Raw genomic sequence first — 16789 nt, 5'->3', positions numbered from 1 at the left:
TGCAAGCGCTTCTGCCCGAGTTTACAAGCTTGTGATATCTGTGACTGAGTAAATCCGACACTATTATCTTAAAAGTAAATTGCATAAATCGTTTTGAAATGAAATTTTCTACTAATTACAGAAAAGAAACTGAGGTTCCGGTTCTTACCTATCAGTCTAACAAAAGGTGACCAAAAAGGGAAACTGACAACTATTAGAAGGTCTTCGTGGGGAAAACAGGCAGGTTAACCTACAGCTGATGGAAGTATGAATTGGTCCAGCCATTCTGAAAAATAATTTGTAACTATACCCAAAATACCACTAAACTGTTCATGCCCTTTTGACCCAGTAATACCACTACTAGGTCTATACTCCCAAAGAGAGCAAAAGAAAAAGACATCTATGTACAAAAATAATCTTATTTTTGTAGTAGCATAGAGTTGGAAAACTGAGATTCCTATAAATTAGAGAATGGCTGTAGAAAAAAATATATAATATATAAATGTAATGATATACTGTTGTGTCATAAGGAATTCTGAAAGGGACAGTTACAGAAAAACTTGGAAAGATTTATATGAATTAATTTGGAATGAAGTGAGTCACACCAAGAGAACTACTTATCTAATAACATTTGTGAAAACAAGCAACTTGAAAAGATTTAAGAACTGTGATCAATGGAGGAATCAACTATGATTCCAGAGGACATGTGATATAACCTGCTACCTTCCTGCATCTTGGTAGAGATGATAGAGTGCAGAATGAAACATTTTTTGGGCTTGGAGAATACAGAATTTTGTTTTGAATAGTCACATTCATAGTTTTTCTTCTGTTTTTATTATTATTACTATTTGCCAGTGAGGAGGGGGTATGAATGGGAAGGAGATAAAATTGATTTTTATTCTTTGAAAAAAAGGGTTTTTATTCCTTCTTCCATTATTCTTCCATTATTCCATTCTTCCATTATCCCTTATTCCATCTTTGACCAATCTACTTACTTGATATGTACATAACCATACATACACACAGAGAGAGATGAAAACTTCCAAAATATTCAATAAACATTCTTGAAAATTTATGGGAGGACATGGACAGGAATAAGACAGAATCAAAAAGATTGATTATGATATCCACATTGATAAGATCACAAATCCATTGTACCATTGAGGTATGGAACAGTCGTATTTAAATTCATACTATTTTAGAGCTGAAAGGAACCTTGGAAGATACAGTCTGACTTCCTAGTTTGACTAATGAGGAAACTATGACTCAGAGAGTCCAAGGTCACAGAATGGCAGAGTGAAGGCTAGAACCCAGATTTCCAGACTCCTTAATCAAGTGTTTTTATGACACCACCTGAATTCTTATTTAGTTTCATTCAATGTATTTGTATACTTTGAATACCTGTAAGTTTAATTAACTCTTAAGTTCCCAATAGTTTGGTAGGAGTTCTAGCCCTTTTGAATGTAGAACCTACCCTAATGTGACAGGACAACAAGCTAAGCTCAAAATGTAATAAGGAGGGGGTAAGCTGGATTGCAGTGGGAAAATTGTGTAGCCCTTGTGATTTCAAGCTGCTCTGTGACACAATCCCATTTTTTAAAAATACCCAAAAATTCTTCCTGTGAGATAGACAACCTTGACTACTGCGATGGATGGTAAAGAGGAAATAACAATAGCTCATATTTATTTATATAGTGTTTTAAAGTTTGCAATATGCTTCTCACGTATCTCTTTTGAGCCTCACAAAAGCCCCGTCTGTCGTGAAATAGATGTTGTTATATTCCCATTTTATAAATGGGGAATCTGAGGCTGTGAGACTTATTACGAAGTGTCCCTCAGCTAACCAGTATCTGAGGCAGTGTTTGAACAGAGGGCTTTCTGATTCCAAGTCCAGCACTCTATTCACTACACCAAGAGGCCTCCCTAAGAGGAAGTTAAAAGACTGAGAGAAAGGTTTGGGGGTTTATGGAAGGACCTGGATAAAAACCTTGCTTGTTTTCTATGCTAACGAGAATGACCCTTACAGGGGAAATGACAAAACAAAAATGGCTAACGAGAGATGAACACCCAAAATAAGCAAGGAGATAATAAGAACACATCTAATTGTCCTTGATCAATCCATCCATCAAGAAAGTATTAAGTACCTACTATGTGCTAAGCTAGGTTACAAATATAAATATTGAAACCGATAAAGAATAAATGTTGTTTGTCCTTCATACTAGAAGACCACCAATGATATCATGATGCCGATCAAGGTACAGTGTGACCAAATGTGGCTAATCAGACCAGTACAAACTCAGAAGGCTCTACCATAGGGCGGGCACAGTCTGTCTGAACATTTGGGATGGTGATATCTCTAGATTTACACATCCTCTTTGTGCTACTGCAATTCTGCTTTGCTCACAGAGCACAGCACCTTCTTTGATGAGGGCATGTCATTCTGGGCAGTCCTGTGCCAGTGTCTCATGTCTTAAATTGATACTAAAGTTCTTCAAAGAGACCTTGAAAGTGTCCTTGTATCATGTCTTATGATGTCCATATGACCACTGGCCTTGTCTGAGTTCTTCATAAAATAGTCTTTTAGGTAAATGTATGTTTGACAGGCTACATAGCCATCCTTTCAGAGTTGCACTCTGCAGTAGAGTTTGAATGTTTGGTGGCAGTTCAACTCAAGAAAGGACCTCAGTGTCTGATACCTTATCTTGCCAGGTGACCTTAAAAATCTTCCTAAGACAATTCAAATGGAAGCAGTTCAGTTTTCTGGCATGGCACTGTTATACTGCCCAGGTTACACAGGCATACAATAATGAGGTCAGCGCAGTGGCTCTGTAGACCTAGTTTGGTAGGTAATCTAATACGTCTTCTCTCCCACCCTTCGCTTTGGAGTCTACCAAACACTGAGCCAGTTCTGGCAGTGTGTGCATCAACCTCATCATAAATGTGTACATCCCTGGAAAGCATACTGCCAGCATAAGTGAACTTATCCACAGCACTCCAAATTTCTCCATTTACTGTGACTGATGATTCCATGGATGGATGGTGTGGTGCTGGATGGTGGAGGATCTCTGTTTTCTTGGTGTTGGTTGTCATGTCAAAATTAACACAGTGTCAGAGATTCGATCCATACTCTTGCATCTCAGGCTCAGAGGCTACAGTGAGTACACAGTCATCTATGAACAAAAAGTCATGGAGCAACTCTCCCTTCACTTTAGTCTTGGCTTATAACTTTTTCAAGTTAAATAATTTATTGTCAGTGTGGCCGCTGACCTTGATGCCATTTTCATTGAAGGCATTCTGAAAAACATTGTGCTAAAAAGCTTGGGAGCAAGCACACAGCCCTGCTTCATTCACAAATGGTGACACAGAAAGTGTGAGTGCATCCTCCTTCATCCAGAACCTGTGCAAGCATGCTGACATGAAACGGGCATACAAGATTGATCAACTTCTACAGGCAACCAGATTTCACCATGATACTCTACAAGCCCTCGCAACTGACAGTATCAAAGGCCTTGGTCAGGTCAATGAATATTGTGGACAAACTTCTGTTCTTCTCCTGGCATTTCTCCTGCAATTGTCAGGTAGCAAGCACCATGTCAACTGTTCTTTAGCCCTTTCTGAAGCCACACTGGCTCTCAGGTAGATGACCATCTTCCACGTGAAGGATCAGCTGATTAAGAAGAACTCTGGCAAGAATCTTGCCAGCAATTACTGAAAGAGACTAGTCTTGTGATTTTCACAGGACAGCCAGTTTCCTTTTCCTTTATAGAGATGCGCAGTAGATGCATCCTTAATCTCCTGGGGGATGACCGCCTCTTGCCATAAAACCCAGAAAAATTCAGTCCACTTCTGTATAAGCACTGGACCCCCAGCCTTGTAAATCTCTGCTGGAACAGAATCAGCACCACATGAGAGGAGCTTAAAATCTCTTCATCAGTTGGAAGTTCAGCTAGAGAGGGATTGATTCAGTGACTTCAGCACTGATTGATAATGGTCTGTTGAGAACACTGTAGAAGTGTTTTTAGCCCACCTCTCCAGGATCATGTGCTCATCACCAATTAGTGTGGCTTTCTCAGCACTGAGTAGTTGAGATTCACCATAGGTCTTTGACCCATAAATGGTCTTCAGGGCATCATAGATCACTTTGGATTGTTACTATCAGTGTAAAACTGAATTTCATCTGCCTTTTTACTGAACTAAGAATCCTGCATCTCTCTAAGCTTTGCTTGCACTTTACTTTTTGATGGAGTTAAATGCTGCCTTCTTAGAGATGGACAAACTGTCCTACTGTGGAGTTCTTTTTCATTTAGCAGTTTCTGAATTTCCCCATCATTTTCCTCAAACCAGTCTTGATGTTTCCAAGTGTTCTGGCCCAAGTGAACAAATGCAGCGCTGTACACTAAGTCTTGGAAAGCTGTCCATTCCATTTCTTCTCCACTATTGCTAATTGTGTGCTAACTCAACTTTCCCTCCAGGTCAGCAACAAGCTGTTCACACTTGGCGAAGTGCTTTAATTTGTTGATGTTGAGTCTCCTGATCCTTATCTTGCCTTGGGGCCCCTGCTATTGTTGAATGGGAATGAATGGTTCCAGAACTCTTCACCACATGTCACCTTTGCCACTCTCAGATCCGGCCTGTCTTTTTTCACAATGATATAATCTATTAAATGCCAGTGCTTGATGCTAGGGTGTACCAAGAACATTTTGTTGCTTTTAGGTAAACAGAAGACAATGTTGGTGATGTGATGGTCACGAGTCTTCAGTTGTACATGACCATCCAACTCCATTCTTCCCATTGACTCCCTGCTATGTCTAATAGTCTGTGTCTTCTATGGCTTAAAGTCACCCAGAATGACAAGCTTGTCCTCTTTCAGCACATTGATGGTGAGGGTCTCCAGGTCTCCACAAAATTTTTTTTTTACCTCATCAGGGTTCATCATGGTGGAGGCATACGCACTGATGATAGTAGCTTGCTACTTTCCTACAAGTGGCAGTCACATCATCATGAGCCTATCGTTCACTCCTTTTAGGAGGCATACAAGCTTGCTGACTAGATTAAATCTGAGAGCAAAATCTACAACAGCTTCACAGTGTTTCTCATCATAGCCAATTCCAACTTTAGGAAGCTGGCCTTCATCTACCAGCCTTGTTTCACTCAAGTATGCCATTTGGATATTGGAGTAGTTTACCATTTCTTTTTCCAGCTTCTTTTATAGATGAAGAAACTGAGGCAAACAGGGTGAAGTGACTTGCCCAGGGCCACACAGCTAGGAAGTGCCTGAGGCCAGATTTTAACTCAGGTCCTCCTGACTCCAGGCCTGGCACTCTCTATCCACTGCACCACCTAGCTGCCCCCAGAATAGTTAAATGGTAAAATAATGAATGATGGGTGATGTCTTGAATTGCAAGTAAATTGGATTTCAGTGAGGCAAAATTACACAAAGTCATCAGCCTCACTCTTTCTTCCAGAGTCATCAAAGGCCAGTGGCAAGACAAAAGTCAAGGTGACTGGCGATGGTCCAGGAAGCAGTATATGACCGTGGGGTCTTCAATGTCTGACCAAGGGCCACAGCTGCCGCTTCCACTGCCTTCATGGCTCATTGGAACAAGTTGCTCTCATGCACCCATTCCACCTGGGGAAAGTCTTCATTGGCTTGGGGTAGACATCCCACTAATTCACCAATGGGTTTGAGGCCTGTTGGGTACCCTCAACCGGTAATGATAATGGGAATCTAAACATCTTCACTGCCCTTGGCCCCTTGATAGGCTTAAGTGAATCTGAGAACCTTCCTTGATTTGAAAATATACTCTGCCCCCTAATAGGCTGAATGTGGTCACATGGAGCCTGTGGCAGGAGGTTTGTTTTTTAGGAATGTCCGCACCTTGTTACTTTGTGATTGGGCAGTGGGTCGTAAGGGTTGTGATATTCTCTGACCCGGGAGAAGGCTATATATATATATATATATATATATCCTGATGTGAGGCTTTGCTTTGGGGCTCACTTTGGGAAGAGTTGTGTGATTTGGCCAGATGAGACTCTGGGCAGCCATTGAGCCCCCTGGCTTTGAAAACCCAGATGTTGGTTCTTCCCTCTCTGGTAACGTTTAACTTGGTATGGATGTAATGGTCAGACAGCTGGAAGCCCTGTCTGCTGGTCTGTTTCTCTGCTGTATATTTTTGTCAGCTTGTGTAGTGAACTTTCAGAAGTTTCTCAGCTTTGCTAATGAAATGTTCCCCTTCCCTATATTATTATCTGAAAGGCTACAGGGCAGACAAGCAAGAGGATGTATTATGAAGGGAACATTATGGGGTCCCTTGACCTCACTAGGTGTATTCCCCTGACCTATACTGTTACCTGCAAAGGTTACCAGGCAGATAGCAAGAGGGTGGGTAATCTTTTTTGTTTATGCCTCCAGATATGGTCCTAGAATAATACCCTAATAAGTAACTAACCTTAAGCAAGAGTAAATAGTAAACAGGATTAAGGGAGGCTCCTTCTACATTATTTGCATTTCTTAGATGTAGGATCTTTCTACCTTGTCTGCATTCTTTGGGGGTGTCTACATTCTCGGGGGGGGGGGCATAAAAACTCTGTGAGCTCCTTGTATCTTTGGCTCTGTATGACTATTGATTACACCCTCTTCTCGTTATTCTCACTGCTCCATAGCCCACCAACTGTGCTGGCGGAAGTAAGCTTGTAACTTCTGTTTGTATTCTCTGAAGTTCCGGGTGCTGATTTTTTCCCCTGAACTAGGTAAATGATATATATGTTTGATTAAAGTAAGATTGTTAACCCATTTTGAGTTGCTTTCCTTTAGAAGAACAGATCTAAGAACCTGTGCTAACAGCCATCCTGGGTATGCTAGGGTGCTTCCTGCTACACAACCTGGTTTAACCCATCCGCTGTGATGGTGTTACTGGAATGTGGCCACTGTGCATGCCACAGCTTCTTGGAGGCATAAAGCGGATGAACAGCCCTGAAAAGGGCTTAGCAGACCTTCACACCAAAGGTGCTGGTCCTCCCTGAACACTCTATATATCCCAGAGGATAAACACAAATTAGTTAAATATGAGGTAGTCAATGAATTCAAATCTTCTGGCCCAGAAGAACTACATTCTTGGATACTGAAAGAAGTAGTAGATATGATTGCAGAGGCACTGGGAATCTTGGAAAACAAAAGATATTGAAATATTATTTGAAGATCCTGGAAAACAAGAGAGGTACCACAAAATTGGACATGGGCAAGTACTGTCCCAATTTTCATTAGAAGGGAAGAAACTACAAACTACAAGCGAGGGAGCTTGAAAATTTTGGGAGAAATTCTAGAAACAATCATTAAGGAGATGTTTACTGGACATCTGGAAAGGAAAATAGTTAAAAAGAGTGAGAATTGCTCCATCATGAATAGGTTATATCAGTCTAACCTTCTTTTTGGCAGAGTTATCGAACTAGTAAATGAGAAGAATACAATAGATACAATTTACCTAAAATCAACAAAGCTTTTGATAAAGTATCTCATGCTATTCTTGTGGAAAAGATTGAGAAATGTAGTCTAAACAATAGTAAAATGAGATTCAGAACTGACTGGATGGTAAAACTCAAAGAATAGACTTTAATAGTTCAATTTCAACATGGTTAGAGGTCTCTGGGGAAGTATCCCAGAGATCTGTGCTAAGCCCTCTTCCATTTAAAGTGTTTTTTTAGTCAATTACTTACATAAAGAAATAGGTGACATGTTTCAAATTATATTTGTGGTTGGCCTAAGCCAGTAAACTGGATGACAGAGTCAAGAGGCAAAATCTACCCTATCCAGCCCTAAACTCTGTGCTGACCTCCAGTCTTGAATCTCCAACTGCCTATTAGATATGTCAAACTGTAATATTTCATAGACATATGTCCAAAATGAAATTCATCGTCTTTCCCCCAAAACCCTCCCCATTCCCAAGCTTCCCCATTTAGGGTACCACCATGCTCCTAGTCACACAGGCTCACAATCTAGGTGACATCCTCTACTCTCTTCCCATCATAATCAATCTGTTGCTAAGACCTATTGATTTTATCTTCACAGCATCTCTCCTATATGCCCCCTTCTCTCCTCTACATTGCCACCACCTCACACATAGACTATTGCAGTAGCTGGTCTCCCTGCTCTGTCTTTTCCCACCCCATCTTCTACTCAGCTATCAAGTTGATCTTACTAAAGTTCAAATCTTACCATGTGGCCCTGCCCCCTTTCGCAAGTCCAGTGGTTCCTTATTGCCTCCACAATCAAATGTAATATCCTCTGTCGGGTTGAAGCCCTTCATAACATGACCCTTCCCTACCTTTCCAGTTTTCTTATACCTTTCAATCCCTCCTCCCCAGTCTTGTGTACTCTGCTATCCAGTGACACTGCCCATTTTGCTATTTCTAGCATATAACTCTAAGCATCTTCACTTGTTATCCCCCAAGTCTGGAATTCTCTCCCTCCTCATCTCTCACTTCTAACTTCTCTGAATTCCTTTAATTTTCAGCTAAAGTCCTACCTTCTCTAAGAAACCTTTCCCTGTCCCTAATCTTAGTACCTTCCCTCTGAGTTAACCTCCCTCCCATTATATCCTGCCTGTTGCCTCTTGTACATGTTTGTTAACATGGCGTCTCCCCCATTAGACTGTGAACTCCTTGAGGGCAGGGACTGTCTTTTGCCTTTCTTTGTCCCCTCAGCACTTAGCACAGTGCCTTGTACATAGTGTGTACTTAATAAGTGTTTATTGACTGACTGACAAAAAGTCTTGATAATCTAAAGCATTGAGGCGAAACTAATAATGCTGATGTTAATTCAGAATAAATGTAAAGTTTTGTGCTTAGATACAAAAAATCAACTTCATAGGTACAATATTTGAGAGTTGTGTTTAAATTGCAGTTTATTTGAAAAATACTTAAGCATTTTAGTGGACTGCTAGCTCTATATTAATTAGCAATGAGATATAGCAGCCTAAAAATTCATGTAAATTTTGGCTTCATTAAGAGGGAAATCATTTCCAGGAATAAAAAAAAAGAGAGTCCCTCTGTACTTTGTCCTTGTCAGACCTTATCTAAAGTGCTATGTTCAGTTCTCGGTGTCACAGATTAAGAAGAACATTGGTAAGTTGGAAAACATCCAGAGCAGACAGCCAAGATGGTAAAAGACCTTGAGCCTGTGTCATATAAAGATCAGCTGAAGCTACTGGGCATCTTTAGCCTAAAGAAGAGAAGTCTCAGTCAGGAGATAATAGCTGTCTTCTGCACAGGAAGGGCTGCCACGTGAAAGATTGATTAGATTTGTTCTCTTTGATCTGAGAGGACAGAACCAGTAACAACAGGTACAATTTGCAAAGAAACAAATTTTGGTTGAGCTCAGAAAAATTCTCGTAATCATTAGTTAACTAAAAATTGAATGAGTTGTCCAGAGAGTTGATTACTTCCTCCTCTTTGGAAATCTTCTATTTGTCAGATATTTTGTAGTGGGGTTCCCCTATGTCATAAACATACAGTCATTTATAAAATGCACATCTTGCACCCATCCTCCAGCCTTTCTTCATACCCAGTTCATCTGACCTCTCTATCTCTGAAGAGCAGCCTAGCAGTTTAGTAGACAAAGCATCTCTTCCTCACCATTTCTTTTCCCCCTCAAAGGATGACCCATGAAGACCTAACATCCTTTCCCTTCAAGATGTAGCGCACGGACTTTGTCCCCTACTTTTTCCTCTCTTTCTCGGCTCTATTAACTCCCCTGTAGGCCATCTCTTCCTCACCATTTCTTTTCCCCCTCAAAGGATGACCCATGAAGACCTAACATCCTTTCCCTTCAAGATGTAGCGCACGGACTTTGTCCCCTGCTCTTTCCTCTCTTTCTCGGCTCTATTAATTCCCCTGTAGGCCTTCTCTTTCTCACAAATGTACAAATTCTCTTAGTTTTGCTTTTCTTCCTTTTTCAATTTGGGTGGAGGAAGAGAAAACATTTTTGTTCATTGAAAAAATAAAATTTAATATGTGTATGTATATGTGTGTGTGTCTCAAAGGACAGAGTGCTGAACCTGGAGTTAGGAAGACCTGAGTTCAGATCTGACCTCAGACTACAGCTATATTACCCTCAGCAGGTTACTTAACCCTCTTTGCCTCAGTTTCCTCATCTATAAAGTGAGCTGGAGAAAGAAATGGTAAAAGTACTCCAGTATCTTTGCCAAGAAAACCCCCAATGGGGTCACAAAAGTCAGACAAGACTGAACAATAACATACCAAGGAAATATTCATTTTACAGTGCAGTATAGAACCAGTGCCACTGAGTTCTAAAACTGTTAAAAATGGCATGCCCTTTTTAATTACAAATGTTTCATCTACTCTTCACCTTCAAATTACACTCACTTTTCCTCATTTTGTATGTCACTATGTATATGGAGGAGACATATATATGGGGACATAAGCTGTAAGAAGACTGGAGAGGTAGAGAGGGACCAAACTATGAAGAACGTAGAATGCCAAAACAGAGGATTTTCTATTGGTTCCTGAAGGTGATAGGAGACGACTGGAGTTTACTCATCAGTGCAGTGACATAGACTTGAGTTTTAGGGAGATCACTTTGATAGCTGACTGTAGGGTGAGACTTGAGGCAGGCACACCCACCAGCAAGCTATTGTAGTAGTCTAGGCATGAGGTGATTAGGGCCCGTACTATTGTGGTGACATTGTCAGAGGAGAGAAGGGGGCATATCGCAGAGAGGTTGCAAAGGTGAAATAGACAGGCCTTGTCACCAGATTAGATAAAAAGACTTGAGAATGAGGTGTTAAGAATGACATCCAGGTTTTGAGCCTGGCACACTGGGAGGATGGTGATGCCCTAAACAGTAATACGGAAATCTGAGAGAGAGTAGGGTTTGGGGAGAAAGACGATGAATTCATATTTGGGTATGTTAAGTTTTAAGTATCTACAGAACCAGGGGCTGCTAGGTAGCACAGTGAGTAGAGCACCAGCCCTGAAGTCAGGAGGATATGAGTTCGAATGTGACCTCAGACACTTGACATTTAACTAGCTGTGTGACCTTGGGCAAGTCACTTAACCCCAGTTGCTTTGCCTTCTCCCCTCCAAAAAAATTTTAAAAAATACCTAGAGAACCTACAGTTCAAGATGTCTGATAGGCATTTGGAGATACAAAATTGGAGAGCAGAGAGCTGAGTGCTGGATGAACAGATCTGAAACTCATCAGTATAGAAATGATCATTGAATCCTTGGGAGTCAGTGAGATTATGAAGTGAACTAGTATGAGGAAGAAGAGGAGCTGTGCAGAGCACAGTAGGGCGCTTAAAGTTTGTGGGTGAGACCTGGATGAAGATTCAGCAAAGGAGACTAAAAAGCAGATAGGAAGAGAACCAGGAGTAAGGCCTCTCTCTGTTCCAAATATCATTACAAATGACATTATTCATCTTTAGAAGTGTGTTTTAAATTCCAAGCAAACAACTACAAAACTGAACTTTGGGAACACCATAGTGTAAGTTAAGAACTGCATTGCTACCTGTTATTGTTTTTTGTAGCAGTAGTAGTAAATCTCCATTAATTTTGAATGGCCCTAATAGACCTTGAATTTCTTTCCATGGCTCACTAAGAGCCATCTTTTATCTCTTTGCTATTCTCTGGAATTTGCATTCAGTTGGGTATATCATTCTCTTTTTCCTTTCCCCTTCCTTCTTTCTTCAATTCTTTCTAAAGCTTCATCAGACAGCCATTTTGCTTTTTTTCTCTTCTTTTTCTTGAGAATTTTTTTTTGTTTCTGCCTCCTGTACAATACTGTCAACCTCCATCCATAATTCTTTAGGCTCTCTATCCACCAGATCAAATCCTTTAACATTCATCATTTCCACTTCATATTTGTAATGGATGTTATTTAGATTATACCTGTACAGTCTGATGGTTTTCCCCATCTTCTTCCATTTAAGTCTAAATTTTGCAAGTAAGAAGCTCATGATCTGAGCCAGTTCCAGGTCTCATTCAAAGTGACTGACAAAGAGCTTCTCCACATTTTTGTAGAACTGCCTTTTCGGTTGTTGTTTGCTATGACCACCAAGTTATCTTCACAATACTGTTAGTCTCTGCCCTACTTCATTTTGTACTCCAAGGCCAAACTTCCTCATTATTCCAATTTTAGATTTCCTTGGACAGCAAGAAAATCAAAGCAATCAATACTTAAAGAAATTGACCATTCACTGGAAGGACAAGAACTGAGGCTGAAGCTTCTGTATTTTGGCCACATGATGAGAAGACAGAACTCGTTGGAAAAAACTCTTATGCTAAGAAAGATTGAAGGCAAAAGAAGAAAGGGACAAAAGAGGATGAAATGGAGAGAGAGTGTCATGGAAGCAATGAATATGGGCTTTGACAAATTTCAGGAGATAGTGGAGGACAGAAGAGCCTGGCATGCTGTGGTCCATGGGGTCACAATGAGTGGGAAATGACTAAATGACTGAACAACAATAGACACTTATGGGATGACCTGAGGTTTTGGAAGATTACTCCATAGGAGCACAAACTCTGAAGCGTCCTATTAAGTTGTAAAGTTTTTAAAGTTATAGGTTCTGTAACAGACAACATCAGCTGGTCCATAGACCATTGGCCACCAAGGAATGCATTTTTTTTCCTACGAGACCAACTCTTCGAGAAGGGGTTCCAATGTTCTTTTATTGTGGGCAAGCCTGTGCTGATGAATCATTGATATTTAGAAATATTGTAACATTACAGTAAACACTAACAGATTTGTATAGAAAAGGTTACTAGGTGTTTAGTCATAAGTCTCCAACAAAATCCTAGTAAAATTTTAAAAGAAATAAGATCTAGAGCTGTTAAATTTGAAAGGTTAGTTGATTACTTCTTTGATACATGCCTCAATCTCAGTTTCTCCAGAAGTATTTAAGGTTGATATAGTAATGTATTTGCAGACAATAGATATGGTGCAAAAGCAAAGATCTACTAGGTTTACTTTAACAATAACATTTAAAATGAAAAACCTTTTTCTTTTATTAGCCAAGCTTTCTTTTGGCATTTGATCAACATGTTAGTTAAAGCTGTAATGCAGGATTCTGGAATTCTCTGAATCTGCCCTTACCATGAATAAACTAAATTGTTAAGTTATCATGGGCTAGGTACAAAGATAATTTTGGAGACCAGGAGCTTTGTTACCCAGAATATTGATGAACTTTTCACAAGACCATCTTATTCTTAATGAAAAGTTTTTTTTAACTGTGAACTCAGATTGACCTTCTAAAGTTTTAGAAGGTTAACAGACTTTTAATTCTCTCTTGTTTTTGAAAACCTTGGTTATGAGAACTCCTAGTGATTATTTTCATAATTGGCTCAAGATATTGGGTTTATTTGGCTTGGAGAAAGTGATGGAAGTGGAAAGAAGGAAAGAAGGGGAGGAGAGAGTCAATTTAAAAACTTTTAAGTCTACAAGGTCTGGGTAGGGAAGAGCAGCAACTTAGTTTCTACTGAGAAATGGGCAACAAGGAATGCATTTTAGTTGCAAAAGACAAAGACTGTTCTTAAACCCAAGGCAAAGTCTAATGACTATTTATGGGCACAACATTAACTTCAATATCAAGGTCAAGGGGCGGCCAGGTAGCACAGCGAGTAAGAGCACGGGCTCCAGTGTTAAGAAGACCTGGAGTTCGAATCCCGGGTTCAGACACTTAGCACCCACCCAGAAACACCTGGCCGTGTAACCTTGAGCAAGTTACTTAACCCCAATTGCTTAGGGGCGGCCAGGTGGCTCAGCGAGTAAGAAGAGCAACAGTTCCAGTGTCAGATCCGGGCTCAGATAGTCAGCACCACACCCAGAAATAACTGGCCGTGTAACCTTGAGCAAGTTACTTAACCCCGATTGCTTTAAAAAAAAAAATATCAAGGTCGAAATAATTTTAGGCCAGGCACCTATACTCCCTTCCTCTTCCATATTATTGGTGCTCTCTGACTTGCTCTGCCCTACTTAGACTAGTAACAAAAGATTTAGGTTATATGTTAAGATAAATATTTAAACACATGTTAGGATAAATATTTAAACATGCTACCTAGAAAAGCTGTGGAATCTCATCTGTAGATTTTTTTTAGGCATGGCAAAGGCAGCTGGAACAAGGAGACTGAAGAATTAGGTGACAATTTGAGGTCCTTTCAACTTTTATAATTCCACAATCAATGTCAGCAGGTGCTAACAACTGTTTGATTGTTTTCCACTTAAATAATCTACATAGTTTTTCATTGATTCTAATCATTATCCCCACCTCCAATCAACAACAGACACACACACACACATCTGCCTTCTTTTAGAATTTAAATTTGTTTTTTGAGCCCTTTGGTAAATAGGCTTATGATCCAGTATATCCAAAATCTGCTTGTTTTAAAATCATCTACTTATTTGTTAAAAAAAAAAATACGGCATTAAATGCTAATAAGCCAATGCCTGTCCTCAACCAAAAAAGAGGTGAAAATGGTGAAGCATAGGCAAATTATGTTTCTTAATAGGACTCAGTTGGAAAGGAAATCATGATTATGAATCCAATGGGATAATTGACAAGCAAATACCCTTACTTTGGACATCACTTGTTATGCATTCTTCCCAACAGATGCACAGGAATAGTACTTATCTTTAAAACTAAAATATTATCATTATTATTATTCATCTTGATGTTAGCAGAAGCTACATAATATTTAAATAAGTAATCAGATAGTTCAATTCAGTCAAGACAAGTCAATTCAATGAAACAAAGAAGTCCAAAGTAATTAACTAAATTTGCCAGTTGTTTGACTGAATTAACCAGAACCCTCTGTGGGACCACTGGGTCAGAATAAATGTACAGACACAAGTGCTAAAGTATTTATTAGGAAGTGAGCTTTTAGACCACTCTCCATCATGAAGGCACACCTGACTAAACTAATCCAAAACATTTTTTGACTTTAAATTTTAGAGAAAGGGAAAATAAAAAGAAACTTCCATACATGCTTGGGGAAACAAAAACTTTGTTAAAAAATTTTCACTATTAAAAAATGTATTGCACTTATAGTACATGCTTTTTTTCCTCTTAGCAGTGTGCCCCCTTCTCTGATCCCAACTTCTTTCAAAATCCCTTAGGGGAGAAGGAGAGAGAAGGGGAAGAGGTACTTTTTAATTTTAAATTTTTTTTCCAAATAATCTCAAGATTTCCCCCCTAGCAACTAAATTTTAGTCACGCCATCCAGAGATCATCTTGTGTACTGTTTGGAAAGGCAGATGAATATGACATAAATGGATGAACCTGCTACAAGCATAGAACCCTCTCAGATTGCTAGATGCATGTCTTGGAGTCTCATGATCTCATCTACCCAAAACAGACAAACTTCTCCAAGTTAACAATTACAGCTCAGTGACAAGGTTTACTCATGGGAGAAAAGTGTAAGTGAAAGTAGTGTTAATAAAAGTGCACTAAATAAAAGGGTCACTACTCACTCAAATTTTTCATAGACTCTCAGTTAATTCATCAAACTGGAGCCCCTCTAAATGAAAAATTAGGCTCAATGAATGTTTTCTTTTCTCCTGGTTCCTGTTTCAGATGATTTCCTCTGACCTCTTTCTCTTTCAAGCTTTGTAAAGTTCTTGTCATTTCATTTCACCTATTTACTCTGTCCCAATGCCATTGACACTTCATTGTTCTTAACCACCAATGCATTTTACTCTGCTTCTCTTTAAACACCCACTGTTAGCAACAGGGTCAACAATTTCATTTTGTTTTGTTTTTGTGGCTGCTCAGTGCCAACGGCTTATAGCTGTCATGGAATACTCGAAATCCCACATTCTCTGCAATTTGCTGTGGGAAGGAATAGCACATTCTGTACTGTGGTTTAGGCTTTCCAGAAGAAGCACCCTGAGGCCAAGATTCTCTCTTATTCTCTTTGTACTGGGGCTTTCTCCCTCAGGCCTAACACAGAACCTGTGCATTGTTCCATAAAAGCTGGTGCTACTGAATGGAGGAGATTGATATCTGTCCCTTAAAACTCCTTCCCTTGCTGCTTGACTGATAATAGGTAAAGAGGGTCAGTGTGCAGACTTCTGAGGCTCCAAAGTGTCCTATTCTCTCTCATCCAGCTTTTGGTCTCAAGTCTTTGGGAAGGGATATCTCCTTAAGATAATAGGATTTAGGGGGCAACTAGGTGTCTCAGTGAATAGAGCACCAGCCCTGGAATCAGGAGAACCTGAGTTCAAATGTGGCCTCAGACACTTAACACACACACAAACTAGCCATATGACCTTGGGCAAGTCACTTAACCCCAATTGCCCTCTAAAAAAAAGATAATAGGATTTAGAGCTGGAAGGGACTTGATAGAAGTTCTCTAGTCCAGCCTCCTCATTTTTTACATAAAAAGCTTGAAGGTCATAGAGGTTAAGTAACTTCCCTAAGGTTAGAGAGGTTGTAAATAGCAGAACTGACATTCACAGCCAGATCCTTTCATTCCCCATACATTAATATTTCTACCACAAGGAGCTGCCACCCTTCAAGATAATTTATAAAAGAAATCCAACTCCCCCTCCCCCATGTCCACCACCAACCCCAGCTTGTTTTTGGTAGTTTACCTTTCCATAGCTCTCTCCTAGGAATTCAAAATATTTTACAAGTCTGGATTGCAAATCTCTATTTATCAGTCAATCAACAAACATGAAATGTCTACTATGTGTCATGCCCCTGAGTATAAAAGTAAGCCTGTTCTAGCCCTGAAGGAACTTGTATTCTCCTTGAATTACCTTGCAAATACTGGTAATAATAACTTTTTTGCTACAATT

This window comes from Petaurus breviceps, unplaced genomic scaffold (genome assembly GCF_028583685.1).
Source record: "Petaurus breviceps papuanus isolate PSGF00001 unplaced genomic scaffold, PetGlider_PUasm1.0 128, whole genome shotgun sequence".
Classification (NCBI taxonomy): Eukaryota; Metazoa; Chordata; class Mammalia; order Diprotodontia; family Petauridae; genus Petaurus; species Petaurus breviceps.
The sequence above is the reverse complement of the archived record's forward strand: the minus strand, read 5'-3'. Positions refer to the sequence as shown.